This window comes from Vulpes vulpes, chromosome 12 (genome assembly GCF_048418805.1).
Source record: "Vulpes vulpes isolate BD-2025 chromosome 12, VulVul3, whole genome shotgun sequence".
Lineage (NCBI taxonomy): Eukaryota > Metazoa > Chordata > Mammalia > Carnivora > Canidae > Vulpes > Vulpes vulpes.
In genome coordinates, this window is record NC_132791.1 from 165,536,325 (window position 1) to 165,553,137 (window position 16,813).

The following is a 16,813-nucleotide window of genomic DNA, read 5'->3' on the forward strand; positions in this document are numbered from 1 at the left end:
GTGGTTGGTGGGTAAAGAATGGGATCTTTTGCTAGGTTGCCCTGATTGTTTGCTTCCTCCTGGAAATTACTGGCAAATTTTTTGAGGGGTGGAGGAGCTGCTTCCTTAAGGACCCTGGTCTCAGGTCTCAGCAAGCATCTATTGCTCTAGAACAAAGTCCCTTCCTTGTGGGATATGTTGCATTGGTTGGCAGTTTATTTCTTCTAATAAGTACATTGATGATGATAGAAAACTCTTGATTCATTTTAGTTTTTCATACCTTGGTCAGGCATTAGTGTTTTAAAGCAGATAGTCCAAAGATGCATTATCCATTCTGTTTTGTTGTTCCTAGCAGACATGACAGAAACCTTTCCTGCTACATCCTTGGACGAGTGTCCTTAATCTAACAGAACCTGTCCTTTATCTCAGCCATCACTGAATCAAGCCACTTAGAAGGTTCCTCTCGGTGTCTTTGACTTGACTGAAGTATTTCCTTGGGAATGGCGATAAGGTTTGACGGAACAGGAATCTTAGATGTCTCTGACAGTAGGCCTGGAATTGTCTTCTCTTAATCTGCGGGATGGTTAGTGGTTAGAAAGAAGCCAGTGCAGGTGTTGGTGATCAGGTGAGGTCGTTGGTGGGCTTTGTAGGAGAGTGCTCCCCTGTGTGGTTTTCCAGAACGTGCATGTGGATTCAGCTTGGTTGTCCTAGGCAGCGGGTCAGCCATTGAGAGACTAGGTCCTAAAGAAAAGGACGTAGTGGGGTCAGAGAAGGAACTAAACCCACTCCCCACAGGAAGCTTAGCTCTGCATTTGTTTGGAAACTGTAACATTGGTCCTAATTCATAATAAGGAAAAAGGAAGTGCTGCCTAAATTAGGTTCTAGTAAGCATTTGGTGATTCAAAATAATATATTTCCTGATTAAAGGAAAATAAGTTACTAGTGACTCTTTGCTGGCAGATTCTGGGGTCAGCCCAGTTGGTCTGATGGATTGAGAGCAATAGGTGCGTTAATCTTTAGAAGGTTTTCTAATGTAGGAAGGACTAGCTTTTTTGACCGCATCACAAAAATAACCCAAGGCATCTCATGCCATTTAATAGTTTTGGAAATCATAAATACTCAGATAATATATATATATATATTTTTTCTTTTATAGGGGGGGAGGGAGCGGGGAGGGGAGTGGGGGAGGGCAGATAATATATATTTTTTGAAGAGTTTATTTATTTATTCATGAGAGACCCAGAGAGAGAGAGAGGCAGAGACATAGGCAGAGGGAGAAGCAAGCTCCATGCAGGAAGCCTGATAATGGGACTTGATCCTGGGACTCCAGGATTTTGCCCTGAGCCAAAGGCAGACGCTCAACTGCTGAGCCACCCAGGCATCCCAATACTCAGTTAATACTGATTATAATAGTCTTAAAAAAATCTAGTGTTTCGGTTGAATAAATACAAAGATTCTTATTAATGGTGAGGTCTCCTCTTAGGCCAGTGGCCCAAATGTGTTAGCAGGAAACAGGACTGCAGCAGTTATGGGTGAGGTCTGCCCTTCATGACCGTTCCTGGAATCAAAAGGCAGAATCAGTCAATCTATCTGTCTGTCTATCTATTTAAAAGATTTTATTTATTTGAGAGAGAGCACAAGTTGAAGGCAGAGACAGAGGGAGAGGGAGCAGCAGCCTCCTTGCTGAGCAGAGAACCCGATATGGGGCTTGATTCTAAGACTCTGGGATCATGACCTGAACTACCCAGGTGGCCCAAAAGGCAGAATTTTAAAAATAGAATAATTTTGTGGACTCTAATAATTTTTCATTATTATTCACATTATTTTTAATTTTCATTTTGACTACTTAATATGAGCCATTTAGATCAGATTTGAGACAGAGGTAGGCTTGGTAGGCCCTGTGAGTATTTCATCCTGTGCTCTTGTCTCCATCTTGAGCATTATTTAAGCACCCAGTTTGGATAGATTTTGGGCTGGCCCTGCCCTGAGATATTATTCCAGGTGTGGCTGTGTTACAGTATCCATAACAACCTGTGTGGATTGGGTTGGCTGACCTGGCTCTCTTCAGTCCTGGGCTTCCCCACTGTGACGGGGTAATGGTGACACCCGTCTTAAAGATTTCTTCCAAGATTAAGTGGCACTGTTTATGGAAATAAAGCTCCATGAAAACCTAAACTTTAAAATCATAAGATTAATTTTAACCTTTCTTTAGCACAAAACTGTTTCATCTGACAGTTGGTGTGATTCTTGCTTTGTCAACATCTTGCTTGGTAGAGGTAGAGGGTCTCGACCTCTTCAGAGGAGTGCTGAGATTGACATGGCTCTTGGCAGGTCCCATCTCACCAGGAGCAGGTGAATGTGTGTACGAGAGAGTAAGAGCTGTCTGTCACCCAGCCCTGACCCCGGTGGCATGTGAGTGTACACTCATGCTTGCTGGGAGACAGGAATTTTGGTGTTTCTAAAAACAAAACAGTTTCTGAAAGTAACATGTTGTAATGATAAAGGTAGTGTTTATATGAGTGGAGGTATAGATTTTATACTTGAACACCTCTATTTAAAATAGGAAAGTGGAGATGCCTGGGTGGCTCAGTGGTTGAGCATCTGCTTTTGGCTCAGGGCGTGGCTGCAGAGTCCTGGGATCGAGTTCTACATCGGGTTCTCCTCGAGGAGCCTGCTTCTCTCTCTGCCTCTCTCTGTGTCACTCATGAATAAATAAATAAAATCTTAAAAAAAAGAAAAAAGTAAATAAAGTAGAAAAGTGGTTGCTTTTTGACCAGCTAAAACATTGAACTTGTAAGGCATAGTCTCAGGGTCCCTGGATGTGATGCTGAGCTGGGTGCCCTGAGCAAGTGGTGCTCACTGTAGAGAGGTATACATGGCTGGCACTTGGTCCTGCTTCCCTAAAAGCACAGGGACTGAAAGTCTTCCTGACAACAGAGTCAGGTGTCCTTCTGTCAACTATTGATGTGCTGGCGACACCAGGGATCCCACCTGAGCAGCAAGGTTGGAGGGCGCCCCTCCTGACCTTGAATGTTTTTGCTATCTGGTATTGAAACAGAGAATCTCTTCCCAGCTTGTATGTTAGGAGTGGCAGTTCTTCCTGACCCAGCCACCAGCCCGATGCTCATTGGCTGTTAGGTGCCGTTCATGGTCACAACACATGTGGCTGCCAGGTGGGTTCCAGCTCCTGCTACTGCTGCCATACCTGTGGGCAATGCAGACTTGGATTTGCAGATTTTAAGGAACTTGTAGGTCCTGTTGCTGATTCATTTGCCTTTTTAACAAAGAGGTTTTGTAGGGTTCACAAATAGATAACAAAACGTACTTTGCTTCATTCTCAAAGAAATATGCATAGCTAATTGTGCCATAATTTACTGAATTTTTGAGTATAAATTTTTATTGTATATTTAGAGTTCTAGGGGATATCCTTTGGCTACACCCCCTTAAACTATATAAAAAGTACAGAATGTTAGATCTCAGTAAAATGAGATTTCATTAAGTGTATTTTTTTGGTTAATATGAAAATTAACAGTGTGTTCATACACTTTCCCCCCCAGAAACTCTTGCTCTCCCCCAGCAGTGCTGGCCGACTGGTTGAACTTTGGTCTTCTTATTCCAGAGTACTTTGGAATGCTGGGACAATTCATGTACCTGGGACAGGGAGAGGGTTTGGAAAGTAGACAGATCAAAGTAGAAGGGGAAAGTCTGAGTCCACACCCACATCTGCACCCCAGCCAGGACTTCTGGCCGCCAGGGTCATTTCCCTCTGGATGTTTCTAGCTGGAATGGGCCTCTGGGTTCTGTGACCTCAACCACACTGGGAAGGCAGGCATATAGAGTTACCTGTTTGGGTTCCGTGAAGAGTTTTTGTGGTTCGTGATACCCCATTTATTATCAGTTGCTATCATTTTCCTTCCATTTTTAACTGTGGGAATTCTTGTGGAACCAGTGTTTATTTTTTAATACCATCAAATTTTAAAACCGGCTAAAGAGATTTCCTCTCTGTTTTGTATTTGAGGGTGAGGAGGAGTGCCTGGATCTCTCTTAGAGTGGGTACTCTTAAGGTGAGCTGAACTTTTTTTCTGGAACACCACCTGTCTTCCCTTCCTCCTGTGTCTTGTGGAATATAAGGGGGTCCTGTAACACAGAGGGAAGGGGGCTCTGTGCAGCTTAGGGATGTCTGCTACAGGAATTTCCACCTGCAGCTCATCTGGATCTTGGTGAGAGGAAGAAGGAGGCAGGAGGGGCCATATCTGGAGAGGTGCCAGCTTGCTGGGCCTGACAAGAACTTTATGTCTTCTCCACTCTAGAATAGGTATCTTGATTGTCACTTGCATTGCCTCTGGGGAGAAGGAATTTGGGATATCCTTTGTGTAAAATAAAGGGTGGTGGTGGGGTTTGAAATGTGCACTCTTCTGAGTTCAAGATTGCAGTGTTTGGTTTAGTGGGGTCAGTCTGTCCCTCTTTTTGATGCCACTGAGGGGCTTCCCTCACCCCCCCACCCCAGCAGTGCGAGGGATCCAGAGATAGAACAAAGAAAGTGCCAGCCTGGGTAGCAAGTTTGAAAAGAAAGCAGAGCAGAGCAGGGTCCTGTCCCTGGACCTGTGATTGGACCAGCAAGTGCCAGAGGTGGGGGAGGGCAGGATCTGAGCTGCGTGGATGTGTGTGTGCACAGCTGCAGCTGCATTGCCAGCATCCAGTCCTGAGCCTTGGGCCAGGCGAGTCCCCCGTCTTGTTGCATCTCACTTTAAGGAAACTGAATGTGGAGAATAGAATGTGTTGACTTTGGCAGTGGGCTCTGCCAGGACTTTGCTTGTCATGTGACCCAGTGTGTAAGGCTCTGCTTGCAAACACAAGTGCACTCTCCACACACGTGCATTTTCTTTCTTGATGCCGACCTGTCCATGTTCTCATCTGTAGCTCTGTGCCCCCTCCCTTTCCCGTTTAAGGTCAGAGTCCCCAGCCTTGGGCCTGGGTTACAGCACCTATGGGCTCAGAGAGCGTTCTGCATGGGCAGGAGCAGGAAAAGGGGGAAAGAAGGAAGGGAGATGATATTTTTCTTTTAAAGCTTTTGACTTTGTTGACCTTTTGTGAATGGATGGTTTGTGTTTTGGAAAATATACACCCTGGGGCCCTTGTCTGCCTCTGAGGGTGTTAGCACATAAAGACGAGAGCAGCAGCTATTTGGACCTTGGGTATTTTTGGAGGAAAGAAGGGTAGAACCAGAGCAGGGAGTGGAGGCAGTGTTTTTCTGCAGCTCTGGGCCTCTGTAGGGGTGCATGGCCTGCTGATGGCAGCCCCAGGTGGGCTGGCCCTCTGCACCTGCTCGGTGTTCCTGGGGGAGTCTCTCTGCCGTTGCCTTCCATGAGTCTTTTCCTCTTTTCATCTCCTGCATACAGTTAGCCTCTTTATAGTTTATTCTTGTTCAGCTTTAGTTAGTGGGAACCAGAGTTTTAAACATTGTATCCTAGTGGCTGACAAGATGCTGCCTTGGAGACAAGTGATCCCACGAGAATGTCATGTGGTGCTCAGGTGACCGATCTGGTTTCATGGTGAACCTATTTTATGTTAAACTTGCCCTATAGTATAATAGCGGATGTTATAAAGTTAGATTGAAGCTGAGAATCAAGCGGAAAGATGCCCATTTAGGTGTGACCAGATTTGATTAAAGAAACCTTAGAAAGCTCTAGGGTATTTTGGCCTGCTAATACTGTATTTTAAACCTCAGTGTTATAATTAAAACTTCCATTAACATAAAAACCAATTTTCATTCTTTTGAAAAGTTTACTGTCTAGCTCACCTCCTCCATGCACTGTCCACCCCCACGTTTCTTTGTGCTTTTGTGATTTCATAGGCATAGTGACTTACACAGGTCCATGGGAATGCTGGCTGTAGCTCATGGAGAAGGGATGGAGAAAGTTTAGAGGTGGCTCTCAGAGTGTTTGTGAATTGGGTACCACAGCTTGCTGGCTGGTCTAACCCTGGGACTGCAGAGCCAGTCTTTGGGCCTGAGTCCCCTAGAGACAGATGGATGGGTGGGTGGGGGGCAAACAATGGTTTGTACTGGAGCCTGGGGTGGTATAGCCAGAAAAACCATTTTGAGTGGTTTTTATAGGAAAAGCTATGATTGGGTGTATAGGCTCACATAACCTCCTTAAGCTGAAACCTCACTTAAAAAAAAAAAAAAAAGGGATCCCTGGGTGGTGCAGCGGTTTAGCGCCTGCCTTTGGCCCAGGGCGCGATCCTGGAGACCCAGGATCGAATCCCACGTCGGGCTTGTGGTGCATGGAGCCTGCTTCTCCCTCTGCCTGTCTCTCTGCCTCTCTCTCTCTCTCTCTCTCTATCATAAATTAAAAAAATAAAATAAAAAAAAATCTTTGTTCGATGTTGGCTTTTCTTCAGCTGGGACTGCTGCTTTTCTGGGTTTCTGCTCAGAGTCTTTTCTTGGAACCCCCTTACTGGAGGCCCCTGCCCACAGGAGAAGTCATGCTCAAGAATGCCTGCTGCTTTGCATATTCCAGTAACTCTCCAGGCCTATGAGCGGGCACGTACCTTCACATTACATCCTATTTCCCCCCTACGAATAGGTAGCATTTTCCACTTGTTAGTCTGAGAGCCTAGGCCTCAAGGGTGTTAAATAGTAGGGTTTTCATGGATCCATAGCTGATTGGCAGCAGAGTGAGTGTTGAAATTGCAAGGTCCTTAGACCAACACAAGAGATAGTCACGTTAGTACCTGACTCTGGGCAAGATGGGAGGAAGCAGGTGGGAAGGGATAGGGTGGTGGGAAGCCCAGTAGAGGGAGTAGGCTGTGCGGGTCTACTGTAGCAGCTGGCATTCCCTTGGACCCTCTTTCAGATCTGTCCCATGATTCTGCCGCAGGCATATCCGCTGGTCCTTAAGGTCTGAGTGTGTGTGGTAGAGGGTGAGGTTTTCACCCCAGCACTTGTAGCCCCAAGGCTCTGCTCCTGGGCAGACATGATGTGCTTAAAATGGGCCAGGTCCCGACTGAGGCCCAGGGAACAAATCTGTGAAACCCGGGTCCAGGGTAAGGCTCACTTCTAAAGGCCTTCTCCCTGTCATCCTTTTCCTTCTGTGTTATCCAGGGAACTAGCTGCTGGACCTGGCCTTCTCTGCCTAGTCAGGCCACCTCACTAACATGGTAGGCACTTGGCACGGCTGTCCCCCATTCCCCATTTACATGGCATTCTGAGACAAGTGAACTAGGGAGCCTTGCTGTTGGCAGTGGTTTATTTTGTTGACAGCTCGCAGTAGTGTCTTGGGCCTGTGTCCTCATCCTGGGAGCTGCTGCTGTGAGAACCTCCGAGCAGGCCTGCGCTGGTATGAGGTTTCCTAGCTGGTAACTCAGTCAGAGTTGGTTTGCAGGCTGTCTCTGTGCACGCAGTGCGAGTCCTGCCAGCTGTGCCCATGATCACACGTGTGCCCAGGGCTCCTTGCTCTTGGCGTCTGGGATCCACTTCAGGGGGAGCAGCACCACCATGCTGTGTTTGCAGCTGTGGAGGGACAACCGTGATTTCCCGCACACTGTTCATGAGATCCTGGTTCCTGACCTAGTGGCTCATCAGTCTGGCCTCTGTAATTAATTAATTAATTAATTAATTTTAAAAGTTAAATGGAAGATGGAGTTTTATTTTCTGAACAAAGAAGTTAATTTCCTTGCTCTGTGTTTTTGGTGATCTGGCGCTGTTGAGGTGGGGTTGGGGCAAAGGGCATGGCTGGGCCCATAGGAGAGGCACATTGCAGTGGTCGGTCCCCCTGGGCTCCCTGAACTTCATCCCTGCCTGCCCTCACCCATCCACCCTCTCTGCTTCCTTCTCTCCCGTCTTGTGGACTGCTGTCTTGGTGGCCTGGCCCATCTGTCGTCCTCACGTCAAGCTCCCTCACCTCACCTCTTTGTGCCCTCTGCTGCTGTCTCTGCTGATGCCTCTTGGGAGCATCTTCCTCTGGGTTGTGACACACTCCAGCAGGGCACAGCCTTGGGCGGGCGGGTGGGGGGTGCGTTTCTTGTCCTCAGTTGTGCTTGGTGAGCTCAGGGAACACACGTAGGCTTGTCTTCTGGAAGGGAGTCTTTCTCCTGATCCTTTCATGCAGGCACATGCTGCATCTAGCCAACTCCATGTCTGCTCTCCTGCCCCAAGCTCTCCTTGTCTCCTCTGTCCCCCCAGGTCCTGAGACCCAGGGTGCCTCTGTCTCCCTCCTCAGAACTGTCTTTTTTCCATGGCTCATGTTGGTGTCTTCACCCCTCATGCCTTTCTGGGGGCTGCACATTTCTGTTTTTCCTCCAGGACTGCTTCTAAGTTCAAGAGCACGTTGGGTAGTTTGTGACTGGGTTCCTTCTCTCCACCTGGAGGAGTGCTGGGGAGGTGATACTCTCCCTTGGTGTAATGAGTATGTGCCCCTGAGTTGGTGTGAAGCCTGGGGACAGTTCTGTGCTCTGGCTGTGGTGTGGGTGTAAAATGTATCTGCCCGGATGCCATCCTCCATGTGCTGCCGTCCAGAGTAACTGGGTCTTGAAGGATTTCCAACTCACAGCACCAACCCCTTGCTGTGTGTTTATAATGAAGAAACAGAAAACAAAGGGCTTAACTGGATTTAGGACATCGGTGATTTTCTGGTTGAAAGTTTGCTGGAGACCAGTGGAAATTGATGGTAATGCAGGGAGGGGCTCTGAGCCCTGAGTGCCTGGGGGTCTGTGTGGGTTCTGAGGGCACTTGGAATTCCAGTAGCACATTTCTTTCTTTCTTTTTTTTCTTTTTTAAAGATTTTTATTTATTTCTTCATGAGAGACACACAGAGAGAGGCAGAGACATAAGGCAGAGGGAGAAGCAGGCTTCATGCAGGGAGCCTGACATGGGACTGGATCCCAGGACTCCGGGATCATGCCCTGATCTAAAGGCAAACACTCAGCCATTGAACTACCTAGGCAGCCCAGTAGCACCTTTCCTGATACGGAACCAAAAGTACACACCTGCCTTAAACGTAATCACACATGTCCTCAGGAAGTGTGCTGGGCATCACTGCTTGAGGGAGGCTCTGTCCATAGCTGTTTGCAAATATGTACTACAGAATCCTTTATTTTCTCTCCTCTCTGTTACCTAGTAGGGCATCTTTTATAAGCTAGTGAAGATGATTTGAGGGCACAGGTTCTGGCAGCAGAGCTGCTCTGAGGTTCATTAAAAATAACTTTGCGGGGAGAGTTGCTGGGGGAGTGTCTGCCTTGGGCTCAGGTCATGATCCTTGGGCCTTGCTCCACAGGGAGCCTGCTTCCCCCCTCCCCCCGCCAATCCCCTGGCTTGTGTTCTCTTGCTCCCGGTGCTCTCTCTTTCTCAAATAAATGAATAAAGTATTAAAAAAAAAACATTAGGGATTGGGTTCCTGGCTGGCTTAGTCTGTGGAACATGTGACTCTTGATCTTGGGATTGTGAATTGGAGCCCCACATCAGGTGTAGAGATGACTTAAAATATTTTTTTAAACAATTTGTTATAGTGGATAGTGTGATTCTTTAAAAAAAAAATTTTTTTTTTTTTTGAGAGCGTGTGCACATGCACACTCTAGCAAGAGAAGGGGCAGAAGGAGAGAGGGACTTTCCAGCAGACTCCACTCTGAGCACTGAGCCTGACACAGGGCTCCATCTCATGACCCTGAGGTCAGGACCTGGGCTGAAATCAAGACAGATCTTTAACTAACTGAGCCACACAGACACCCCTTAAAATCTTAAAAAGAGAGAGAGAGCAAGCGAGCGAGTACCGTGAAGGAATGTCTTCCCTCCTGTTCTGCTCAGGTGTCAGCTGGCTGTCAAGTATATGGTGCACAGGGGAGTCTGTGGTCGTGACCTTGGGCCTGCTCTTGATGGTGACCTGGGTACTTTGTGGAAAGAAGAAATCATTAGATGCTTCTTTTCGGAAGTCTGATTTCATTTTTATTTAAAACACACTGCATTTCTGGTGGTCTGAGCATAGTACTCTCCTGCTTGCTAATGAGCTTGCATCACCCATGCTACAGAAAGCATACAGCAGTATGTTTATGTGGCATGAACATTATGAAAGCCGGGTCCGCCTCTGGCCCTGTGGCACCTTCAGCTCCCAGAACAGCCCTGTGAGGTTGGGCGAGGGGCAGCAGCCTCGACCTCAGTGCTCCTGAAAGACCCCAGCATGGTGTGTAGACCTGATGATGCTCAGAGCATCTCCTGCTCGAGGCTCAAGACAGTGGCCATGCATCTGTGTCCTCTCTGGGCTGGGACTGCCTCTGCCTCAGTACTGAACCAGGCCTCCTATTGCCCTCAGACCCCTTTTCAGCGAATGATTCGTGTGTGAGGGGTCCTGCATTTGTTAAGTTCATTTGCAGTTTATGTGTAAAACGGCAGGTTTTTGGCTTCTCTGGAGGTGTCTCCCCCTATGGCACAGACCTTCCAGGAGACGAGGCTGCGGTTGACATGGTCTCAGGCTTGGTTGGGATGGATGCGTTCTTCATTCTTGTGGGGTCAGCCTGTGACCAGTGAGGGACAGGGCCACAGGTGAGACTGCTCTGGGCCTGCGGGTGGTGGGATTTCACAGTATTCCTAGGTCAGGGAGTGCGAGTGGCTCGGGTGCCAGGGGCTGTGGGGCCTTCCCGTCATGGGGCTTTCTGGGAAGTGTTTCATCTGAGAATGGAAAAACGTTTCACATCGTGTACCTCACAGCATTGCTGTGTGTGTTACTGTAAACATGCCCTCAGGTCCCTTCTGGTGTCTGGCATCTAGGTGACCCAGGCAGGGCCCCATCAGAGATGCTCAGGCTCCAGGAGGTTGAGAGGTGCTGCTGCACGTTACACAGCCGCTCAGGAGACTTGGCAGCATCTCTGCACTGTGCCCAGAACTGCCCCCACCTGCAGTGTCACCATCTCCGGAGAGCCTGAGTCACTGTCGTGCTAGTGCTTGGAGCCCTCACAGTTTGCCACATCTGTTTGCTCCAAATTGTTGTAAATTTATAACAAACCAGAAGTCACTTTGTGTTGTTTTTGGGGCCTTGGGGGCCCCACTCCCTGCCCCCCCCCCCCCCCCCCGCCCCCAGGCATGCAGACCTTCATTTACTTGTCTGTAAATTAGGGGACACCTGCAGTAGATGATGCTGGATCCTTTCACCTTGATATTCAGAGGATGTTACTGGTTTGGGGTTTATAAAAAGGCACTGTAAAATATAGTATTTTATTCTTGCCACACATAAAGTACTAAGTCACGGATATGCCAAACCCAGAGGCAAGTGGGCCTCTTGCGTCCCTGACCTGTAGCCAACAGGCATGCTCTGATGGTCTCCACATATCTTAGTCAGAAGTGACTGCATTTCCTGTTTCTGTAGAAGGAGCAAGGACTGCAGAAAGGTCCAGCAAGTGGGATCATAGGCACAACTCCATGGTCCTCACGTGGAACAGTGCCATCTGGGGCCACTCCAAGGGGAGTCAGGAAGCCGACATTTCTTTGAAACACTTGGATTTTGTATACTTACACCTTTTCTCTCTTCTTATCCAGTTGAGAGTGTTCACAGTGGGACACGCAGATTGAACAGGTCTTGTCATGCACGGGTGAGGTCCTGGCAGGGTATGTGGTAGAGGCAGGGCCTGGGTGGCAGTGTCCCCGCCTCCCTTTGTTCCTGGGCCCTGTCCTCATACTGTTTGTCTCAGAAGCTCTCTGTATTGTAAATACAGAGGAATCCAGAAAACTTTTGTCTATATAGATATGTTTATCAGTAAAACATTTATTTACGAATTCTCTTTAAACCCATTGTATAACACATTTTTACTAAAACTATATTTTCCAGAACAAAAAGTTGGTGATTGTCACGTTGCCATGGTTAAAGTAAACAAAGAATGTGTATAGTTGGAATAGGGAAGAGTACTTGAATAGTTCCCCTAATTTTGGAGATTTTCTTTGATGGGACACCCTAGCTGCACAAATGGTGAAGGTGTGCAGCAGCACGGAGCCCCTGGTCTTTCTGGCGCTGTGACTGCATCTTCACTTGTGTTTGGTTTTGTAAGCATTGTGCATTGGTGATTTGGCGAGCTTTGGTTTGCTGAGTTACTTAGATCATCCAGATGCTCACTTCCCACATCATCACTATCAAGCTGTTTGGTGCACAGAAGAGAAGCTTCAGGCACATTTCTCATTTTGTCACATAGGATATGAAATAGACAAGCATGGAGATGTGGGATTTAAAGAAATTAATAATTACTACTTTATCTTGGAGGTTCGTAAGCAAATTTAGACCATCACTTTTGCATCAGTACAAATATTACCCTGGCTAAAAATGCAGCATTATTACGGGAAAATTTTTGAAAGGGTTGCAGGGATCTCCAAGGGTTCGGACCACATTTTGGAAATAGCTGTATGAAGCTGTTCAGTCTGTGTGAGATGTAGCTGAACAAATCAAGTCAGCTTAAGTGTTTTTTTTTTTTTAAGATTTTATTTATTTATTAGAGAGAGAGAGAGAGAGGCAGAGAGAGAGGCAGAGAGAGAGGCAGAGGGAGAAGCAGGCTTCATGCAGGGAGCTTGATGTGGGACTGATCCTTGGTCTCCAGGATCATGCCCTGGGCTGAAGGCGGTGCTAAACTGCTAAGCCACCGGGGCTGCCCAGCTTAAGTGTTTATCCAAAAATTTCACAGCCCTAAAGGGGAGAATCTGACTCTGCCTGTTATCTCCCCAGTTATACACATGAGCGCACACTTCTAGGGACCTCCTAATTCAGTGAACCTCTCCCGAAGTTTTTGTGGAAATGTAAGCTCTGCCCCCTTGAGATGAGATGGCACATCTGTTCTTGGGTGTGTGCTCCTGGGTTCAGCATACGTCCTCACCTGTGCGTGGCTCACAGCCCACGGTTTACATGGGGCTGTTTTCCTTTCCTCTGACTTGGCCTTTTGTTGTGAACCAGAGTTACCAGTGAGTGCGATGGTGCAGGCTGGGGTGAAAAGGGCCTTCCTAGTGCTGATGCAGGCCCCTCACATGGCTCTTCTTGCCTCAGAACTGACCCTGCACCTCCTGTTGCACACTGATTCTATTAGATTTTTTTTGGTTGCTGTTCAAGATTTTATTTATTCATGAGAGAGACAGAGAGGCAGAGACACAGGCAGAGGGAGAAGCAGGCTCCCTGCAAGGAGCCTGATGCGGGACTTGATCCCAGGACTCTGGGATCATGCCCTGAGCCGAAGTCAGATGCTCAACCACTGAGCCACCCAAGCGTCCCTGATTCTCTTGGATTATTTAGGTCATGTTGCTTACTCTGCTCTATTTATTCCTTTAAAGATATTTATTCAGGAGAAACAAACAGAGGGAGAAGGAGAAGCAGACTCTCTCTGGAACAGGGAGCCCGACGCAGGGCTCAATCCCAGGAACTCGGGATCATGACCTGAGCTGAAGGCAGGCACTTCACTGACAGAGCCCCCCAGGCACCCCTTTCTGCCCATTTTAATCCTAGCTTTTAGTCAGCCTGGTCACTGGATTTAAAGATTTTTTTTCCCACATCTTGTGGATCTTTAAAGATGGTATGGATTTCAATGACTTAAAATATATCATTACATATTTGCCAGTTAGAAGAACTTTTTAAAGTTATGAAGTTCCAAATGCTCAGCCAATAGTAGTCTCTCTAAAAATTGCCATCTCTGAATTGGCTACAATGAGACCGTGAGGCAGACTTTCTAATGAGGCTGGAGCTGATTTGCTTTAATTGACAATGAGGACTTTGGATCTCTTTCTTTCTTTCTTTCTTTTTTCTTTCTTTCTTTTTTTAAAGATTTATTTATTTATTTATGATAGACACAGAGAGAGAGAGAGAGGGGTGGGGGGTGGGGGGGGCAGAGACACAGGCAGGGGGAGAAAAGCAGGCTCCATACCGGGAGCCCGATGCGGGTCTCGATCCCGGGACTCCAGGATCGCGCCCTGGGCCAAAGGCAGGCGCCAAACCGCTGAGCCACCCAGGGATCCCCTGGATCTTTTTCAACACCTTAGCAACCTCCTGTTTTTTGTTTCTGGGTGTTTTTTTTTTTTTTTTTCTTTTTCTTTTTAAAGCTTTATTTATTTGAGAGTGAGAGCACATACATGCAAGTGCAGTGGGGAAGGGAAGAGGAAGAAACTCAGGCCGACTCTGTGCTGAGTGTGGATCCTGACACGGGACTCAGTCTCACTACCCTGAATGAGATCATGACCTTAGCCAAAACCAAGAATTTGGCGCTTAACTGACCAAGCTGCCCAGGCAGCCCAGCAACCTCTTGTTTTTAATTCTTTAGGCCAGTAACTATGAACTATGCTGTAAAATCCTATAGATATCTTTAAAATATAGCTCCCCCCCCCAAAAAAAAATAAATAAAAAATAAAATATAGCTCCCATGTAGGAAATTATATTTTTCAGGTTTTTTTGAGATAAAGAAGGAAAAACCCTCTTTTTTTATACTTTTTTTTACTTTTCAGAGGCATTTTTATGTTAGTAAGAGTGTGTTGGTTGGTGAGAGTTGTAGAGCAGACTTGGCAGGATTGAGGCTCTTTGTTTTCTGTGACCTGGAAGCCCAGTTGGGGTTATAGTCTCAGCCCAGGGCCACATTGTGGGGTGGACTAGGATGGACCCTTGAAATACTCACCTCTACACTGGATTGTGTCCAAGGCTGCTGAATGCTTTGTGGAAGCTTGCTCTGCATTGGGATGTCACGAAAGGGGGCCAAGAGGAACATCCCTGTGAGTCACTGGCCTTGCTGGATATGCATAATTGAAACTGTTAGGACCCACTTCCATTTTTGACAAATGGTAGTGTGATCTTTCTTTGTAGCCCTCAGAATTACATCAATCTCTATTAAAGAACTGTCTTTGTATTCTTTTTTGACATCAATTTTTTTATACAAATAAAAATGGTAATTCTCACTGTCTGACATATTTCCTTCCTTCCTTCCTTCTTTTTTTTTTTTTTTTTTTTTAAAGATTTTATTTATTCATCAGAGACAGAGAGAGAGGCAGAGACACAGGCAGAGGGAGAAGCATGCTCCATGCAGGGAGGCCGACGTAGAACTCGATTCCGGGTCTCCAGGATCATGCCCTGGGGTGAAGGTGGCACTAAACTGCTGAACCACTGGGGCTGTCCGACATATTTCCTTCTATTGAGTAAATATTTAGCATCTGTTAATGCAAGATGCCAGGTAAAACTGGACTGGGTTTCGAGGTGAAGAGTAATGGCTTACCTGGAATGCTTGTTGATGCCACATCAAGGAGTATCCTGATAGGTGGTGAACAGAAGCATGTGTTAAGAAGAGGGCTGTGGGTCAGGAATCCCTGGGAGTGGGGAACGAGTCTCTGTCTCCTTGGCTCTTCTGGGACCCAGGGCCTGAGAGGACACCCCATAGAATGTGGGTTTGGGAAGCAGAGCAACTGGATCCTAGAGGTGTGGTCACTAGAAGGACAGTGGTGTCCCTGCAGAGATAGGAGACTCCGAAATAGAGGGGATGGTTGGAGAGGCTGTGGTTTGGGCATGATGGATTTGAAGGTGCTCATGGGAAAAGGGACCATTGCAAGGGGTGTCCAGGGTTTGGGAGACCATTCAGAATAGGAAGTTGAGCCCTGGAGTCCCTCACATCTGTGCATATCTGTGTGCATGTGCTCACATGGCAAAAAGAAGGAAGATTTGTTATGAACAGAACAAACCAACATAAACCACTCTAGCATTACACAGTAATCTTCAGCAGGCATGATTTGATTTTTTTTTCTTTAAGAAATTAAAATATGTATAAATGTAACTTTTCCCACTGTAGTAGATTGTTTGAATGGGTAATGTGTAGGTATACTAGGTCATTTTCCTGTTTTCAGAAATCAGATGCCTGTGTTCTCTTCTGTATGTTATTATATAAAAAAGTGTAGCTCCTATAACCTTCGTGTTATTTTTTCCTACACAATTTTAGGGCTTAAGAATGGTCTCATGAAGCAATAACTGATGTTTTTCAGATTGAAGTCCACTAAGATCCCAAGAAGTCAATTTTAATTTCCAAATATTTGTGGTGAGGTTTGATTGATTGATTGATTGATTTAAAAGATTTATTTATTTATGAAAAAGAGAGAGAGAGAGGCAGAGACATAGGCAGAGGGAGAAGCAGGCTCCGTGCCGGGAGCGCGCCACGGGACTCGATCCCGGGACTCCAGGATCACGCCCTGAGCCAAAGGCAGGCGCTAAACCGCTGAACCACCCAGGGATCCCCATGTGGTGAGGTTTTAGTCCGAAATCCCATTTAGTAGTTGTTTTTGTTTGTTTCAACTTCATACAGGCCTTTCTTGTTTGTGAGCCTAATGCCCTACCTCCAGTGAAGCTGACTTCCTTGATTCTGGGGGTCAGAAGGGCTGGGACCCACAACAACAGAACCAGTGAACATGAAGAATGTGAGGCTCTCCTAGACCTTCCTGGGCTGCTGTAGCAAAGCTGAGTAAACTCATTCTCTGGCCACATAGCTCTGTCCAAGGCTGCTCCAGACCTTAGGGACGTCCCTGTGCTAATGGAGCTGACACATTGATGTGTCACCATGAATAGAGTTTAGTTTTTCACACACCTGTTTGGATTAAGTTACATCTTTATTGGTCTTTCCCCCCAGTCCCACTCCCTGATTCTCGATTCCTTGGATGAGGAGAGGGCCAGAGTTGGAGCAGGTATAGCGTGGCAGGGGAAGTTCTTCTGGAGTGGATGTGGGCTTGTGCCCGTGGGTGCTTTGAAATAATTAACAGTTATTCACAATTGATACTGAAGCATCTTACTGGAGGAAAGAGTATATATCAAAGTGCCTTTGCTAAATGGCATGATGGAGGGTCACTCATTTATTTCAG

The 16,813-nt window shown here is 46.8% G+C and overlaps 1 protein-coding gene across 12 annotated transcripts in view; it reads left to right on the forward strand.

The window, feature by feature from the left end:
• Nucleotides 1-16,813, forward strand: part of ANKRD11 (ankyrin repeat domain containing 11) — a 191,476-nt gene that overhangs the window by 76,657 nt on the left and 98,006 nt on the right. The gene's annotated exons all lie outside the window — the stretch shown is intronic.